At 51.2% G+C, this 18,953-nt stretch overlaps 1 pseudogene; it reads left to right on the top strand.

The window, feature by feature from the left end:
* The first annotated feature begins 10,343 nt into the window (after positions 1-10,343).
* LOC147116169 (uncharacterized) lies at positions 10,344-11,537 on the top strand (annotated as a pseudogene).
* Positions 11,538-18,953: the final 7,416 nt, after the last annotated feature.

Below are 18,953 nucleotides of genomic sequence, written 5' to 3'. Positions count from 1 at the left end.
GAGGAGGTGCGTAGCCTTTTGGAAATGAGCGCCCAGGCTCGGCTCAGGCACACTGAGCTGATGACTGCAGTGGGGAGGATGCCTGCTTCCATCGAAACACTGGCAAAGAGTGTGCAGGACTTTGGGGCAGCAATGGAAAGGTCTGTCCAGGGCTTCGGGGCAGCAATGGAAAGGACTGCCCAGGGCTTCGGGGCAGCAATGGAAAGGACTGCCCAGGGCTTCGGGCCAGCCCTGGAAAGGTCTGTCCAGGGCTTGACCGAAGCAGTGGAAAGGACTGTCCCGGCCTTGTCCGAGGCAGTGGAAAGGACTGTCCCGGCCTTGTCCAAAGCTGTGGAAAGGACTGTCCAGGGCTTCTCCGAAGCACTGGCACCTGCCACTGTAAGAATTCACGATAATTTACAGTTCTGAAGATCAATTTTTTTTCATTAAAGGATCCCTGGGCGTTCTGCTTTTAAGTTTCCAGGGATAAAAATGGCTGTCACACCACATGGCCGAAGACAAAGGGGCTTGGAAAGCAGCTTTGTGTGTCTGGAAGTAAGGTTCAATGGAGACAAAACGTTACCACAGGACAATGCCTTGTTTACAAAGCAATTGAATGCTATTAGCATTTGTTTGAATATCGAGTGGATACATCTAAACTGCAGGAGAGACTTTTGTATCTTGAATGGGATCCGTTTAAGAACTGAATGGATCTAAATCACCTAGCATTCTGGACAATAGAGCAGTTGTATTTCCCTTTTGTTTCAGCCCAGGGAGCTCCGGAAGACACATTAACCCAGTCCAACCACTCTGAGTTAGCCAATCACAGCTTTCTCTTGTGTATTGGACCCTTTGGGTGGGAATTTTGCACACAGCCCTTGCAAGGCAGAACGGCAGGGGGCTCACCAGGTATAAAGATAGCTGCTGAGAAGCTATCTCTCTCCTTTTACTTCACTGGACCACAGGTGAGCAGTGTGTTGTGACTCCTCAACAAGACAAACTAGCAGGAGTTTGGGGTGGTGATTTAAGGGAATTGCTAAGATTGTTTAAATAACATTGTAGCCATTGTATCCCTCGTTTTCGCCATCTGCAACCCCCTGTTATATAGTTTTACTTTAATTACTGTGTCGTGTGGTATAGTTTATTCTTTCGATTGTAGTTTATTTAGGTAGTAAAACTTGATTATTCTCTCATCCAAACCTCTTGTCCGTTTTAATATCATTAATTATAAGCTCCTCCACTCAGAACTGAAGGAGCGGTAGCGATTCAAAACCGCTGTTTGTAAATTGGTTTAGAGTGCAGCAGCAAAAGGCTGCTGGCCAGGTGAATTACCATAAACCAGCTAAATGATGCCCCCCTTACAAATGGCGAGTGGAGGCAGTTTTTGATTTAATAAGTGGTCTGGAACTGGAGAAAGCATCAGCTACAGTTTCTCTCATTTTCAGTATGTGGGTAGCCCTGCGGATGTTAGCAGCAGCATGTAGGCTGACCTATCATGGAATAGGTGGCTGGGTTAAGAAGGGTGAGAAGAGGGTGCAGGAGGAGGTTGAAGAAGCCAAGAATCGGGAGTCCCAGCTTGAAAAATGCCAGGCAGAGGTAGAACGCCTCAGAGAGGTGTATGAGGCCAGAGCTAGTGGGATGAGGGTGCGGGAAGAGAATGCACGCCTCACACTAGAGGTCACGAAATGCCAGGCAATTATAGCGCGCCTTGTGCAGGAAGTCACAGAGGCGAGGGACTGGGAGATGAGGCTACAGGAGGAAATCGCACACCTCACCCAAGAAGCTAGCGAGGGAAAAAGCCATGCAAGGAACGAGATAGAATTCCTAAAGTACCAAATTATAGAAGTAAAGAGGAGCGAGATGAGACTGCGAGAAGAGAATTCCCGCCTCACCTCAGAAGTAACAGAGCAGGAGGAGAAGGTTAGGGGAGTAAAGGCAGCTTATAAGTTGGCCTGCACCCTAAGGTTTGAGGAAGCAGATCATGGCCCCTGCAGGGCAGAGATAGAAAGCCTTAACATGGCTTTAAATGCATCAAAGGGGATGATTTGTCTGATCAGCCTGAAGGCAGGTCAGCTGGACTTTACTGGCAGCACAAGTAGAACCATCCCACAGGCAGCACCCAGAACGGTGCTGGATTGGGAATTAGAGACCCCAAGACTGCAGCCCACAGCTCCGAATCTTGAGGAGCTCTGGCAGCGAGGATGGGTGGACAATGGGGTGATAAGAGATCACCAGCAGGTCCCGCTAGGCAGGCGGGGACCAGGACCAGTGTACCCCCTCCAACAACGGAGGTACGGTCCGCCCATGAGGAGTGAGCATGAGACTAGGAATCCTCAGCTCACAGCAAGTTCGAGTTCACAGGCAAGCACTGTGGCTTGTGTGGGGGGAGGAGCCATTCGTGTTCAGAGTAAGCTGTTTAAGCCAGGGAACAGGGAAGGAGTGTTCTGGGGCCCCTGTAGAGCAGGTCCAGTAGCAGAAATCCAGGACAAGGGAGGCACATGGTATAGTTTTGGCCCCAGATGAAAGGCAGGTCCAAAATTCCCCATTTAAAGCCACCTGGGTGAGGGAACATGAGTTTGCTGTCCATGCAAGTTCAAGTTCACAGCCTGTAAATACAGGCAATGTGACTTGTTTCCAGGGAAAAGTTGTCCAGCCCACCAATTGGAACACTTCACTACCCCAGTGGGACCCTAGTTTTGCCCAAAGTTCAAATTTAAAAGGATTATGTGGCTCAGAAATGGAGAAACAGCAGCCTGGGATTAGAAATCAGCAGGCTGCTGCCCATTCATTCACTGAAACTGCCCGCGCATGCGCAGGCGCTGGTCTGGAGACAGGAATCCCCCAGTCTTCCGAACAGCAGATTCACACAGGTGCAGTGGCCTGTTTAAAGGGATCAGCTTCTCAGCCAGCTTCTAGAGTGGTCCCCCCCAAGATGTGGGAACCTGGGGGGGCAGGGATAGCAATCCCTCTTGCAGGAGACATAGGGAGGGAGCTGTGCCAGGTTTTAAACATGGGGAGGAAAGTTTCCAGCCACCAGCAGCAGGTGGTGAGAGTATACCTGCCCCCAGCACAGGAGTGGGCAGGGAAGAGCAGACAAACCCAGAGAGAGATTTGCACCGGCAGGCTGCCAGGTACATTATACAGTGCGGGCTATTTGGACATGGGGGAGAAGGTTCCCAGCCAGCTGGTGCTGTGACCCAAGCTCAGGGTCCGCCAGCCAACGTTTCCCCCATAGAGTCACACCTCAGAAGGTCTTAGCGGGTGCCCCAGCCTAAGAAAGCATGGTCACCCACTTTACAGTGGAATAGGGCGGTCTCCCGAGCCAGGGAGAAGCCAGAGAACAGAAGCCCCCACTCAACAGCCATAAGCTGCGAGGGACCAGAGACAGGAGGCAGTCCAGCTTCGCTGCAGCCAGCAGCAATCTGTGACAGTACCAGAGATTAGACTGGCCGTCCGGAGACAGGCGGCATCTGCATTATAGCTTTGGTGTGAATATTGCGTGCTTTTAAGGTGTATTTTAAATTTTATTTTCATATAAACAGTTTGAAGTTTAAGTTTAAAGAGTTTAAGTTTACATGTGTGCCGAATGTTTGTATTTTGGTCCGAGGTCAAGGGACCCGACCATCTCCCCACCTAAGGCAGCAGGTCCATGAGACCTGGCTGCATGTCCTTTTAAGTTTTTACAGGAGATTGGAAAATGAAGCAGCCATGTTCGCCTAGCCCGAGCTGGGCATCGAATGAAGATATGGAGACAGAATGTTGGGGATCACCTCACCACTGGACGAATCCAGGAGAACCCGTAGCAATCTTTGGGAAAAACCGGACAGGGTCCGGAGGAACTTGCCTACTCCTCCTATGGGGAGGAGATGGATCCAGCTGGGTGGGGCACGGCCCCCAACCCAGCACTATCCTAACCGAAGTTCACTTGCGGGAGACCTTGCAGTTGAGGAGTCATGATGGGGAAGCACGGGCGCCTGGTCATAGGGACGTGTTCCCCGGGAGTGGGTGGTGATGGCCCGGGAAAGATTGTATAGGGGAGGGGGAGACCCAAGAGTCGCGTGGGTGCATTCGGGGAAGGGAGGAACTCACCCAGTGGCCCACGGGCAGAGTTAGAAGGTAAGTGTGGCTGGGGAGGATGAGTGGGTGGCCGGATCTGGGATCCAAGTTTGTTTGGGGCAAGGGAGAGCCACCACACAGGCACCCATCATTTTCTGCAGCCAGTCGAGGGAATACGGGAGGGGGAGGGACTGGGAGTCATGATCCCATACTCCCCGGTCTCGGTCTGTGCTAAGGTATATTTTAAACAGGAGGGGTACCCTGCCTCCGCAAAAGGACAAGGGAACGGCTCGGGGCTGGCAGAGCAGGCTGGTCTGTAATTACATTCTGCCTGTTTTAAAGTTTAAGATGATCAAAGGGGGGTGGAAAGTACTTTTACTGCCTGGGTGAGAGGAGCAATACCCACTCGAATTTTGCGACCCATCATTGGCACGTGATGGTCAGGGTTTCATTTAAGCATGTTGTTTCAAATGTTTAATTTTTTTTTTGTATTTTGGGTTACAGCCCCAAGTTGAGCAGAGGCGTAGGATCCTCTCCGCGCTTGGGATCATTTTGTGACAACTCCAAGTTGAGCAGAGGCAAATGACCCTCTCCTTGCTTGGGATCATTTTGATTACATTTTGTAATAAGTTATAAAGTAAAAGGTGTTTGTAAATTTGGTTTACATTGTATAATTTTACAAGCGTGTAGGGGTATGAGACCCCTTATTGAAAACTGAAGTATCTGTAAGATGCCAACCGTACCACGATTTTTTTTCTTGAATTTAAGGGGAAAAGATGGGACGGGGATCAGTGGCAGATAGCTATTAGGTAAATACAGGGGATGGTTGTTTGTGAGGGGTCAGAAATTATTGCTCATTTCTTCAAGAGGATACTACAAGCAAGCTGGAAGTATCCAAGGGTGGACTGTAAGAATTCGCAATAATTTACAGTTCTGAAGATTAATTTTTTTTGATTAAAGAATCCCTGGGCATTGTGCTTTTAAATTTCCAGGGATAAAAATGAATGTCGCACCACATGGCTGAAGAAAAAGGGGCTTGGAAAGCAGCTTTCTGTGTCTGGAAGTAAGGTTCAATGGAGACAAAACATTACCACAGGACAATGCTTTGTTTACAAAGCAATTGAATGCTATTAGCATTTGTTTGAATATCGAGTGAATACATCTAAACTGCAGAAGAGACTTTTGTATCATGAATGGGATCTGTTTAAGAACTGAATGGGTCTAAATCACCTAGCATTCTGGACAATAGAGCAGTTGTATTTCCCTTTTGTTTCAGCCCAGGGAGCTCCGGAAGACACATAAACCCAGTCCAACCACTCTGAGTTAGCCAATCACAGCTTTCTCTTGTGTATTGGACCCTTTGGGTGGGAATTTTGCACACAGCCCTTGCAAGGCAGAACGGCAGGGAGCTCACCAGGTATAAAGTTAGCTGCTGAGAAGCTATCTCTCTCCTTTTACTTCGCTGGACCACAGGTGAGCAGGGTGTTCTGACTCCTCAACAAGACAACCTAGCAGGAGTTTGGGGTGGTGATTTAAGGGAATTGCTAAGATTGTTTAAATAACATTGTAGCCATTGTATCCCTCATTTTTGCCGTCTGCAACCCCCTGTTATATAGTTTTACTGTAATTACTGTGTGGTGTGTAATAGTTTATTCTTTTGATTGAGTTTATTTAGTTATAAAAACTTGATTATTCTCTCATCCAAACCACTTTTCCGTTTTAATATCATTAATTATAAGTTCCTCCACTCGGAACTGAAGGAGGGGTAGCGATTCGAAACCGCTGTTTGTAAATTGGTTTAGAGTGCAGCAGCAAAAGCCTGCTGGCCAGGTGAATTACCATAAACCAGCTAAAAGATGCCCCCCTTAAACCACGCAAGCGCTCATTGCTGCCACGCAGTCACTTGCTGGCCTCCTGCACATGCAGATTGAGGCCACGCGAACACTGACTGCTGCCACCGTAGCTGGATCACGCAGGATTACCCGGGGCACTTGCAACACCACAGCAGGCCATCAATCTTTGGGCCAGCCGATTGTGGCGCATGGTGCGGTCCTGCCCCGTCAGAGTGCCAGTGTGTCGGCCAACCACGGAGCAGGTGTCCACTCTCAGGATGTAAGCATTCCTGATGCCACCGCTGGCAAGTCTCCATTGCAGCTGCCACCACCTACAGGACAGGCTGACCAGAGGGCACTGATCCAATTACACCCTGCATTCAGTCAGAGGGGCCTAGAACAAGAACAACAACCTTCTCCTCCCCCTCCCCCTCCCACCCCCCCCCCCCGCCATTGGCTGGGTGCATCAGATGGCCAGGTTGTGGAGCATGCAGCAGAGCATGACGATGTGCGACACTTGCTCCGGCGAGTACTGCGGAGCACCCCCTGAATGGTCGAGACAACGGAACCGCTGCTTGAGCACACCAATTGTGTGCTCCACAATGTTCCTGGTCGCCTGATGGCTGGTGTTGTAATGCTCTTCTGCTAGCGTGCTGGGCAAATGGAGCGGGGTCATGAGCCATGGGCAGAGAGGATAGCCCTTGTCGATAAGAAGCCAGCCTCGTGGGTGAGTTGGGACCTCAAAGTTCAGCCACTGAGGTCTGCCGCAGGATGAACGCGTCGGGCTGCTGCCAGGGAATTGGGCGTTGACCACGAGGATTATCTGCCGGTGGTCACAGACCAGCTGCACATTGAGGGAGTGGAACCCCTTGTGGTTGCGGAACTCTTTGGGATTCTGTAATGGCGCCCGCAAAGCCACGTGTGTGCAATCAATGGCACCCTGCACCATGGGGAAGTCCGCTATAGCCGCGAAACCCTGTGTGCGCTCCCCCTACTTCTCCAGGGTCAAAGGGAAGGTGATTAATTCCCGCCTCCTTCTATATAGGGCAGCTGTAACTTGCCGGATGCAGCAATGCACCGCAAATTGTGAAATATTTGCAATGTCCCCAGTTGCTGCCTGAAACGAGCCACTGGCAAAAAGGTTTACAGCAACAGTGACTTTGACGGCCACTGAAAGAGAGGTCCTGCACCGTAGCCACGGCTGCAGATCTTCAGCAAGCAGGTGGCACAGCTCAGTCACCACATCCTTTGCGAATCGGAGCCTTCGCATACACTGCTCCTCCGACATGGCAATGTATGACACCTGCCTGAAAACACTGGCAGTGTACGGTCGCATTTGGCGACATCCATTGGCCCGCCACCTTCTGGCCATTCCCGGCACCCTCTCCCCCTGCCTCTGTGCCCTTTCCATATGTTCAGCCAGCAGGACGTTCCACTCCAAAGCAGCTCCCATTACAATGTGAGAGAAGAAAGACACAGTAATATCTCACCAGCAAATTGTTGTGGACAGTGCTGAAGGTCCAAATGAACCGTTGGCTCAATGAAGAGTACGCTCTCCCACTGAAGGTCAGCAACTCTCTCCAACAACCAGCAAGATACCCACCCAAAATGGCTGCCACTTTTATACTAGTGCAGTGCCCTTTAAATAGCACCCCCCTAGCCCGAGAAAGACTTGGGAATGTTCCATCAAGCTGTTGTAGGAGTCTACGTACTCCTAGCAAAAAATACTGAACTCGGAGAGGTTCAACAGAAAAGGTTTAATTGTTGAGGCTACATGTTGAACACAAAATGGCGTAAGAGACTATACCAAGTCCGACTGCTTTTCATCAGTCCACAGCTTCGACTGCTCCTCCCCCGCTCTGGGCTTAACTATGTTGCAGGTCGAGTTTCTTAAAGGTGTGATCCTTCTTAAAGGCATGACGCCTGATTTATAGTCTACGGACCGAAAAGCGGATTGTGTCCTTTCTGTGATCGGTACGCCACACAGCTCCCCCCAGAATCCGCTAGTAGGGAGTGTATGAACCGGCGTGGTGGCTTGATGGCACGGCCGGAACGGCTCTTGGTGTAGGGAGCATGGTGGTCAGACGCGTCGGGCTCTTAGGCGGTCTGCCCCGTGGTGGGGGTTGGCCCATTTGAACGGGTTCGTCGGGCTCTAGGTGCACCAGCTTGAGCCGGTCGACCGACACCTTGTCAGTTCTGCCGCCCACTTCGAGGAGGAAGAACTTGTTCCCTGTCCGGAGTATCTTGTAGGGTCCATCGTATGGGGGCCGTAGAGATCCTCGGTGGGTGTCATGGTGCAGGAAAACAAATTTGGCCATGTGCAGGCTAGGTGGTACGCGGGTTGCTGGTTCGCCGTGCCGGCCGGTGGGTACCGGAGCGAACTGTTGTGCTCGGTTAGCGAAAGCGCGGCATTGCTGGTCAGCCGACCAGGGGGTCATGGCAGTGGGCAGGAACTCTCCGGGTACGCGCAGCGGCTGGCCGTACACGAGTTCCGCCGCCGAGGCTTGCAGGTCTTCCTTGACCACGGAGCGTAGGCCAAGTAGCACCCACGGGAAGCGGTCGATACAAGCCTAGCCCTCGAGGCTGGCATGGAGGGACGCCTTCATGGACCTGTGGAATCGCTCGCACAGTCCGTTGGCTTGGGGGTGGTAAGCCGTGGTGCGGTGGGCGATGGCAGCCCACAGATCAGAGGTGAACTGCGGGCCTCTATCCGACGTCATGTCAGAGGGGGCGCCAAACCGAGCAACCCAGGTACCGATGAACGCCCTCGCGATGTCGGCGGTGGTGGTGGACGTCAGTGGAATGGCCTCGGGCCACCGGGTGGTACGGTCCACGATTGTCAGCAGGTGCGTGTGACCTTGTGATGGCGGCAGGGGGCTGACGAGGTCGATGTGGACTTGGTCAAACCTTCTTTCTGGCACGGTGAACTCCTCGAGTGGGGCTTTGACGTGCTGGTGGATTTTGGCACGCTGGCAAGCTATGCAGGATCTGGACCAGACGCGCACTTCTTTGTCTGGCACGGCCTGCGCAAATCGGTTGACCACCAGTCTAATGGACGCGCGGGTGCCGGGGTGTGAGAGGCCGTGGATGATGTCGAGCACCCGTTTTTGCCAGGACGCCGGGACTACGGGGTGTGGTTGCGCCAAGGAGGTGTCGCATTTGACTGTGACGGCAGACGGGCCGCAGGCGACGTCAGTCAGTCGCAGCCCTGGGAGGGTTGTGGGCGCGGAGAGCAGATCGGGGTCGGTGCGTTGCTCCGCTGCCAGTTGAGCATAGTCCACTGCCAGGTGGGCGCCATGGATGGCGGGGCGGGATAGGCAGTCAGCCACCACGTTGTCTCGACCGGAGACGTACCGGATGTCCATGGTGAATTCGGACACCGCGGCGAGCTGGCGTTGTTGCCTGGCTAACCATGGATCCGCAGATTTCGCCATCGTGAATGTCAGGGGTTTGTGGTCGACAAACGCGGTGAAGGGGCGGCCCTCCAGAAGAAATCTAAAATGGCGGACTGCCAGGTACAGTGCGAGGAGCTCGCGGTCAAAGGCGCTGTGTTTGGCCTCCGGGGGGCGCAGTTGGCGGCTGAAAAAGGCCAGCGGTTGCCAGGACCCATCGACCCACTGTTCGTACATGGCGCCGACCACGTGGTCAGAGGCGTCCATGGTGAGGGCCACCCAGGCGTTGGGCTGTGGGTGAGCGAGCATGGTGGCGTCGGCGAGCGCCTTTTTGGTCGAGTCGAAAGTGGTCAACATGTCCGCCGACCACTCGATCGCCATTCTGTCTTTCTTACCCCGGAGGGCTTCGTATAGGGACCGCATGAGGGAGGCCGCTCCGGGAATGAAGCGGTTGTAAAAGTTGATCATCCCCAAGAATTCCTGGAGGCCTTTGATGGTGGTAGGCCGGGGGAACTGCTGGATGGCTTGCACCTTGACAGGCAGGGGAATGGCTCCGTCCTGCGTGATGTGGTGGCCGAGGAATTCGATCCTGCTGAGGCCGAATTGGCACTTGGCTGGGCTAACGATGAGCCTGTGCTCACTGAGCCGCTGGAACAGGGTGCAGAGGTGCTCGATGTGTTCCTGCTTGGAGGAACTTGCTGCCAGGATGTCATCCAGGTAGACAAAGAGGAACTTCAGGTCCCGGAGGACCGAGTCCATGAGCTGCTGGAAGGCCTGGGCCGCGTTTTTGAGGCCGAAGGGCATTCGGAGGAACTCGAATAGTCCAAAAGTGGTGATTATGGCCGTCTTGGGAACGTCCGTGGGGTGGACTGGCACCTGATGTTAACCGCGCACCAGGTCGACTTTGGAGAAGACTGAGCAGTCGGCCAGTCTAGCCGAGAAGTCTTGAATGTGCGGTATGGGGTACCAATCTGGCATGGTGGTGTCGTTTAGGCGCCGGTAGTCCCCGCAGGGACGACATCCCCCCTCGGGTTTGGTGACGATGTGGAGTGGGGAGGCCCAGGAGCTGTTGGAGTGGCAGATGATGCCGAGCTGTTCCACTGTGGCAAACTCGGCCCGCGCGATCTCCAGCTTGGCCGGGTCCAGCCTGCGGGCGTGGGCATACACCGGTGGGCCTCTGGTGGGGATGAAGTGTTCTACCCCGTGCTTAGCAACTTTCGCGGAGAAGGTCGGGTTGGTGAGGGCTGGGAACTCAGCCAGGAGTGCTGAGTAGTCGTCCATTGAGCGGGCGCGGCACTGCCACGCCATTTTGGCGGGTTACGGGTCCGAGATGCTAATCTGAAATATCAAAGTGAAATGATTAAAAATGGATGGAAGGAAACTAGTCCATTAGCTGATCATAATAAAGTGGTGGGCGGAACAAAAGGAGGCTAAGCAAGCTAACTACGGGGCGGTTTTTTGTGCTAGTCGGTTGGATCAGATGGGTCCCATAATTGTGGATAAAAGGGGAAGACCGTCTCCACTGCAGGACTTCTTGAGACATGTTCATGAGGCAAAAATTCGAATTAGTAGTCTCCTGCACCTAGAGCCGGTGGGGGCTCAGGATATAGATGACCTAAAGGAATGGTTGGGAATTGTCAAGGCCATGGAAGCCCAACAACAGGAGACTATACAACTTATGTGCCCCCCAAATATAACCATATCTGCCCTTCAGCTCCGTCTCCATCTGGGGCCGAGAAATCCACACCTATGGCCCCTGTCCGGGTGAATCCGGACGAGGATGCCGTAAATGGAGAGATGGGGGGTAGGGGCATCTTGGGCGAGGCTCAGCCTTTCACACCCCAGGAAAGATCTAGTACTGTCCTTCTCATTCCCAATTTAAAGCGATACTACCCCAATGTTGATGTATGGGCAAAAATACGAAGTGCCGCTCGACACTTCAATTTATCCATACAAGATGTGAAAGGTATCGTTGAGGTATAATGTCCCTCTGTGTCTACGGGGCTCTGTCCTAGATCCCCCAGCCACTGCGGCTCAATAGGAAATCCAATTTGAAAGTCTAAAGCCTTGGGCTCTGAATGGATTGAGCACCGATACCGCCACTTGGACAGGGATCACCACCCTACGACAAGGCCCAGGCAGGCAACCCAGCAGGGGTTGTCTGACCTACAGCTGGAGGGACTGCGAGTGCTCTTCCTCCCACCACCAGCCCCTCACAATGGATAGGACACCCCGGTCTCCTCTGTCGGAGGACTGGGGGGTACTCGCCCGTGTCTAAGTGTACTGTTAGGAGGGCGGCATTATTGTGCCCTTTTAGACACGGGGGCCTCGGTATCGATAACCGACACAGAATTCCCCACAATAGACTGAAGCATCCAAGTAAGCGGAGTGAGTGGAGACAGCGTGATTCTCCCTCAGAGTTTTCCGATTCCTTTGCAATTATCCCCAGGAAGCCGTACCTGGTGGATTACGCTCTGGGTGGGTCCCAATAGCAAGGGCCTAATTTTAGGTATGGATGTCCTGCACCAGGTAGAGGCAAACCTGCTTCTGAGTGAACACCTATTGGGAATAGGAGGGCCAGTGAGGGGGAGGCTCCCGTTCCTGGGAAGTCAGGTCCGACAATGTAGAGTACAAGCCCTTCGACCGGTTGGGCTCGCATGGTCGGAGGAAGGACCCTGGGGAAAAGTTCCCCCACCATCTTCCACGAGAGTTTGGAAAAGGCCATCCAACCAGTCCTGGTGGACACCCGCATGAAAGACTCCGTTTACCTTCAGTATGTAGATGATATTCTCATTGGTAGCCCCTCGCCCTTGTTAGATCCGTGATTCTTTAAATAGGATGTTTCGCCAAGAACTACACGGAGGCTGTAACTTAGCAATCAACAGGTGTTTACTGGAGTAGGGTAGTCTCAAGTCTGAAGTACAGAAGCCTGCTCCGGCTTTATATACAGGTGTGGTCACTGCCGGTACTACAGTATACAGGAGCTGTAAAACAGTTCTCTCTTAAAGGTACATGCACAACAATTCCTCCCCTTTTAGATTAACAGTACCATAACATTCATTTAACTACTAACATTTTTAACATGCAACATTAACTGAAAATAGTCCATTTATAAATTCAGTCTTTGGGGCGGCTTCCTGATCCTTTTGGGATAGCGCCTTCCCTGAGGTTCTTGTTCTTGGTGCGGAGGCGATTCTGGCCCCCTTTCTTCGGTTAGTTCATCAGTTTCCACTGCTACTGTTTCTGAGGTAGATGCTACCGGTATGTCGGGTTCATCCCCAGGTATGCGAGACATGGGGTTGACTCGTTCCTGTGACGCTAAGATCTGGTCGACGTGGCATCTCACAAAGTTCTCCCCGACATCCACTGTGTACATTGATGGCCCCTGCCGTGTACATATCGTTCCGGGTTGCCATTTCTCTGTTCGGTAGTCATGGGCCAAGACTGGTTGTCCTACATTGAAGCTCCTTGTCAGCTTCTCATTGATGTGCTGGAATTGTTTATCCTCAACATTTCTTCGCACATTTGGTCTGAGCAAATCCAGACGAGATCTCAACCTTCGGTTGAAGAACATCATCGCCGGGGTCTGGTTGGTAACTGCATGTGTCGCATTTCTGTAGGCTAACAGGAAATTGTCCACCTTATGCTGTAGTGGAATTTCATCATCGCACATGGCCTTTATCGCCTTTTTAAAGGTTTGTACGAACCACTCAGCCAATCCATTTGTAGCTGGATGATACGGGGCGGATGTGTAATGCCTTACCCCATTCCTTCTCATAAATTTCCGAAACTCTTTGGACACAAACTTAGATACATAGATACATAGAAGATAGGAGCAGGAGTAGGCCATTCGGCCCTTCGTGCCTGCTCCGCCATTTAATGAGATCATGGCTGATCCTTTAATTCAGTATCCCGTCCCCGCCTTCTCTCCGTAACCCTTAACCCCTTTTGCCCGTAGAAATATATCTAATTCCCTCTTAAATATATTTAATGAGCTGGCGTACACTGCCCTCTGTGGCAATGAGTTCCACAGGTTCACCACTCTCTGAGTGAAGAAATTCCCCCTCATCTCTGTCCTAAATGGTTTAGCCCTTATCCTTAAATTATGTCCTCTAGTTCTGTTCTCACCCGCCAAGGGAAACATTCCTTCTGCATCCAGTCTGTCTAGACCTGTCAGAATTTTATACACTTCTATGAGGTCCCCTCTCAATCTTCTAAACTCCAGTGTGTACATCCCTAAACTACATAGTCTCTCCTCATAGGTCATTCCCGCCATTCCTGGTATCAGCCTGGTGAATCGCCGCTGCACCCCCTCCATGGCAAGAACATCCTTCCTCAGATGAGGCGACCAAAACTGTACACAGTACTCGAGGTGTGGTCTCACCAGTGCCCTGTACAGCTGCAGCAAGGTATCCCTGTTCCTGTATTCTAACCCTTTTGCTATGAAGGCCAGCATACCGTTTGCCTTCTTGACCGCCTGTTGCACCTGCATGCTCGCCTTCAGTGACTGGTGTACAAGAACACCCAGGTCTCTCTGTACTTCCCCCTCTCCCAATCTATTGCCATTTAAATAATAATTTGCCCTCCCGTTCCTGCACCCAAGGTGGATAACTTCGCACTTGTCCACATTATAGTGCATCTGCCATTTATCCGCCCAATCGCCCAGTCTGTCCAAATCGCTCTGGAGCTTCCTGGTCTCTTCCTCTGAGCCCACCCCCCCTCCTAGTTTAGTGTCGTCTGCAAATTTGGAAATGCTGCATCCGACTCCCTGATCCAGGTCATTAATGTAAATTGTGAACAGCTGGGGGCCCAGGACAGATCCCTGTGGTACCCCACTTGTTACTGCCTGCCATTCAGAAACTGTGGTCCATTATCAGAGCAAATCTGCTCTGGCAAGCCGTTCCTGGCAAATATGGTCCGTAGGACTGCAATCGTTTTCTCTGTAGTGGTTGAGGACATTTTTATCACCTCAGGCCATTTCGAGTGAGCATCCACTGCTATTAAGAACATTGAGTCCATGAATGGACCAGCAAAATCAATATGCACCCGTTGCCATGGAGAGGAGGGCCACTCCCATGGGTGTAGAGGGGCATGTGGTGGTGCATTTTGGACCTTCTGGCATCCTGAGCAGCTCTTGGTTAGGTCCTCGATTTGTTGATCAATCCCCGGCCACCACACATAAGCCCTAGCAAGGCTTTTCATTTTTACCCCTCCCAGATGACCTTCGTGAAGCTCATTGAGCATTCTCTCCCTTAACTTGGGTGGAATTACCACTCGGGATCCACACATCACTGTCCCCTGGCATACTGACAGCTGTTCTCTTCTGGATGAGATTGCTGGCAACAGTGAGTTGCCATGTGTTGGCCATCCCCTCAACGTCAAATCATATACCCGAGACAGTGTCGGATCATTGCGGGTCTCCTTCTCTATATCCGCGTTAGTTACTGGCAATCGTTCAATTATTGACGAATAAAATATCTCGATAGCATCCACTGCTGGTGCTTCCTCCACAGTTGGCAGTGGCAAGCGTGATAGCCCATCAGCATTTCCATGCTGTTTCGTGCCTTTATATTCTATTTCATACTGGTTCGCCCCAAGAAAAAGGGACCATCTTTGTAACCATTGTGCAGTCATCACCAGAATGCCCTTCTTTGGATTAAAGATGGAGACAAGTGGTTGGTGTTCAGTCAGCAAGGTGAACTTCTGCCCATGCAGATAGTGGTTGAATTTTTTTACTCCCCATACTAGGCTGAGGGGCCTCCCTGTCGATCTGGGCATAGTTGCGCTCGGCTGAGGTTAGTGACCGAGACGCAAAGGCTACTGGCCTCTCCAACCAGTCTGGGAATTTGTGCGACAGCACCGCTCCAATACCATAGGGTGATGCATCACATGCCAACCGAATTGGTAGTGCTGGGTTGAAATGGGCCAACACCTCTTTTGATGTGATCAATTCTTTCCACTTCTGGAAAGCTCGTTTACATTCATCATTCCACTTCCATGGTACCCCCGTTTGCAGTAGGGTATTCAGTGGGTGTACTACTGTAGACAAATTTGGTAAGAACTTGTTAGTAGTTTACCAGCCCGAGGAACGACGTCAGTTGTGACACATTTTCCGGTGCTGGAGCCTTGACTACTGCCTCAATCTTTTCAGGAGACTTATGTAACCCTTCATCAATAATGTGGCCACATACGAGATCTGCTTCTGGAAAAACTCGCACTTGTGGTGATTAGCTTGTAGCCCATATTCCTTTAATCTAGTGAGCACCTTCTCCAGGTTGGCGAGGTTATCACTGTCATTTTCGCCCGTGACCAGAATGTCGTCCAAATAACACTGGGTCCCTGGAATCGCTTGCAGGACTTGATCCATCGCCCTTTGCCAAATAGCCGGAGCCGATGCTACCCTGAACACCAGCCAGTTGTATTGGTAGATACCTTTGAGTGTTGATCATGAGGTACTGTTTTGAGGCTTCTTCTACTTCTATTTGCAAGTACGCCTGGGCTAGATCAATTTTGGTGAAGCGTTTCCCTCCAGATAGCGAGGCGAAAATATCCTCAATTCGTGGAAGCGGATATTGTACTGTGTGACGGACTGGGTTCACGGTCACCTTAAAATCCCCACAGATGCGGACCTTCTTTGGTTCCCCAGGCGTATTACTCAACGACCTCTTCATTACAGGAATGATGGGTGTAGCCCACTCGCTCCAGTCTACTTTGGACAGTGCTCCTGAACGTTCCAGCCCTTCCAGCTCTGCTTAGATGGCTGGTCTGATCGCATAAGTCACTGGTCTGGCTTTAAGAAACTTTGGGCTTGCATTTTCCTCTATTTTAATCATTGCTGTTATGCCTTTTAGTGTTCTGAGTCCCTCCTGGAAAACGTCTTTTGCATCAGTTAGCATTTTTGACAGTCATCCAGGTGTGACGTCATCATCCTTTTTGGCCTCCACCTTCAGTGCCTGTAAGGAATGCCAATCTAATTGTATCTTCCGGATCCATTGACATCCTAGTAGTGGTGGTCCTCCATCTGGCAATACATATAGGTCCATTTTAGGTATTTCCTGGCCTTTGTATTTCACTTTCACCCTTATTTTTCCTTTGGGGTAGACTTTTTGCCCTGTGTACGTCTTCAAGACAATCTCTGTAGCTTTCAAGGGTATGTGTGAAAATAGCCACTTGTAGTCCCTTTGGTTTATAACTGTTAGGGCTGATCCTGTGTCCAATTCCATTTTCACTTGGACTCTGTCTATCTTGAGTGTGACACAGATAGTCTGGTGATCCTCCATTTTCGTTACCATATGTAGTTTCAGACAACCCAGCTCCTTGCTTCCAGAGTCTGTATCACTTTTCTGTTCGTCTGAATTACTGTCCATCACCTTACGCACCTTTTTGTACTTCTCCTGTGGAGATTTCTTGCTGTTGGTTTTCTTCCCTGACCTGCAGACTCTTGCTATGTGTCCTGCTTTTCCACACTGTCTGCACACTTGGTCCTTGAACCAACAATCCTTCTGGTCGTGTGTTGTTCTGCCACAGCGATAACACTTCCCTGTTCCATATGACATTTCATTGGTGCCATATTCTTGTGGTCTCCGTTGTATCTCTGCAGCGCCCCTTGCGGCTGCTTTGTGTGATACTGCCATGCTAAAAGCCTTGTCCAGCGTAAGATCCTTTTCTGATAGAAGCCGTTTCTGGGTTCCTTCACTTTGAAGCCCACACGCAAACTTGTCCCTCAACGTATCCGATAGTCCCGCTCCAAACTGGCAGTGTTTTGATAACTTGTGCAGTTCCGTTAAGTACTCAGCATTACTTTCATCTTTATGCTGGTTCCTTTTGTGGAACTTAAATCTTTCTGCTATCAGCAGCGGTGTGGGGCTTAAGTGGTCCTGTAGGATTTCTACTATGCTTTCGAAATTCTTCTCCACGGGCTTCTCTGGGGTTATCAGGTTTCGCAGTAACCCATAAGTTTTTGCACCCATGGAATTTAACAAAACCAGTGCTTTCCTAGCACCTGGCACTTCATTCGCCCTGCAGTACACCTCAATGCATTCCACATATGTCGCCCAATCTTCGACTTCATTGTCGAACGCCGTGATACTGCCATTCTTCGCCATCCCTGAGTGTAATTTAACTGTCTAAATGGCATCTCCCGTGCTCTCCCTTCTTCTCTGCTGGATCAAAATGGTGTCTCCTGCGCTTTCCTTCCTTCCTGCGCTCGCCCTTCTTCTCTGCTGCGGCTTAAAAAAAATGGCGTCTCCCGCGCTCTCCCTTCTTCTCTGTGGCTCAATGGCCTCTCCCTTCTCCCCGCAGATGCGGTTCAGCCCTTGAGCCCTGGCTGTGCTCTGCACGTTCTCCTGTGCACCTTTCCCGTTACCGTCGCTCGGTCCTGAACCCGGCTGCTACTTTACCCTCTCTCTCTCTCTCTCTGCTTGTTTTTCCTCGATGCCGCTCGGTTCTTTAACCCCCGGCCGCTCCCTGTGCGCTTCACCCTCTCTCTTCACCCGTCGACGCTGCTCAGCTTTTCTATGCTGTCAGTCAGCTCCCGCCGCCACTGTCTGGGAAAGGTGTACGCTGCACCTGTTGCTAGTCTGTTGCTGGATCGTCGTGGCTCTCAACAGCCACTCCTGCGATGTTCACTTGCTGCCAGATGACTGGGTGGTTGCTCATGGTCAACGCCCGTGCTTCTGGCCTCGGTTTTCTTCCACCGTCCTCCCGAAGTGACTCCTTGACGGGAAATGCAGAGTTGCAGGCAGATTCGAATCAACCTCGTCGCCACTTTTAGATCCGTGATTCTTTAAATAGGATGTTTCCCCAAGAACTACACGGAGGCTGTAACTTAACAATCAACAGGTGTTTACTGGAGTAGTGTAGTCTCAAGACTGAAGTACAGAAGCCTGCTCCGGCTTTATATACAGGTGTGGTCACTGCCGGTAATACAGTATACAGGAGCTGTAAAACAGTTCTCTCTTAAAAGGTACATACACAACAGCCCTTAGCTCATCTGGACGCACTGACGTGTGTCCTGGAGACGTTAATCCTACGTGGGTTTAAGTTGAATCTGACTAAAGCTCAGGTCGGGCTTTCCCATGTCAGTTACCTCGGCCAGATCATTTCCCCAGAGGGGCGAACTATGACCCCCGAGAGGTTGCAAGCCCTCTTACAAATGCCACATCCTGTCACTGTTTCTGGCCTGCGGAGTGTGACGGGGGTTGTTCAACTACTGCCGCACATACATAGCCGACTTCACTGAATTGGCAAGTCTCTTAAATAACCTCCTAAAGGGAGAGCCCCCAGGATAGGCAAGACTGGATTGGACACTTGAGGTAGTTAAAGCCTTTGATATGTTCAAAATCACTTTGGCCAATGCACCTGCCCTGGGTCTCCCAGACCCTGCAAAACCCTTCCACCTGTGGAATTGGGTGGGCAGTCGGCCGTATAGTGCGGTGGTTGGACAATAGGACCCATGGTAGGCCCCAGTAAGATAATTCTCCACACCTGCCACAGCCTAGTTAAACTCCTTACAGGCCCAACTAAAGCTCTTAAATTAGAAGGAACTGTGAACATATAAACTGACAGCCAGTATGCCTATTCCGTTGTCCACGATTACGCCCACCTTTGGCAATGACGGGGTTATTTGACTACTTTAGGCCACTCAATCAAACACAGTTCCGCGATTGCAGAACTCATTCGGGCTGCGGATTGC

Source organism: Somniosus microcephalus, chromosome 6 (genome assembly GCF_052327205.1).
Source record: "Somniosus microcephalus isolate GS21.2 chromosome 6, FLI_Smic_1.0, whole genome shotgun sequence".
In the NCBI taxonomy this organism is placed as follows: Eukaryota; Metazoa; Chordata; class Chondrichthyes; order Squaliformes; family Somniosidae; genus Somniosus; species Somniosus microcephalus.
Note: the sequence above shows the minus strand (reverse complement) of the source record. Positions and strands in the feature narration are given on the sequence as shown.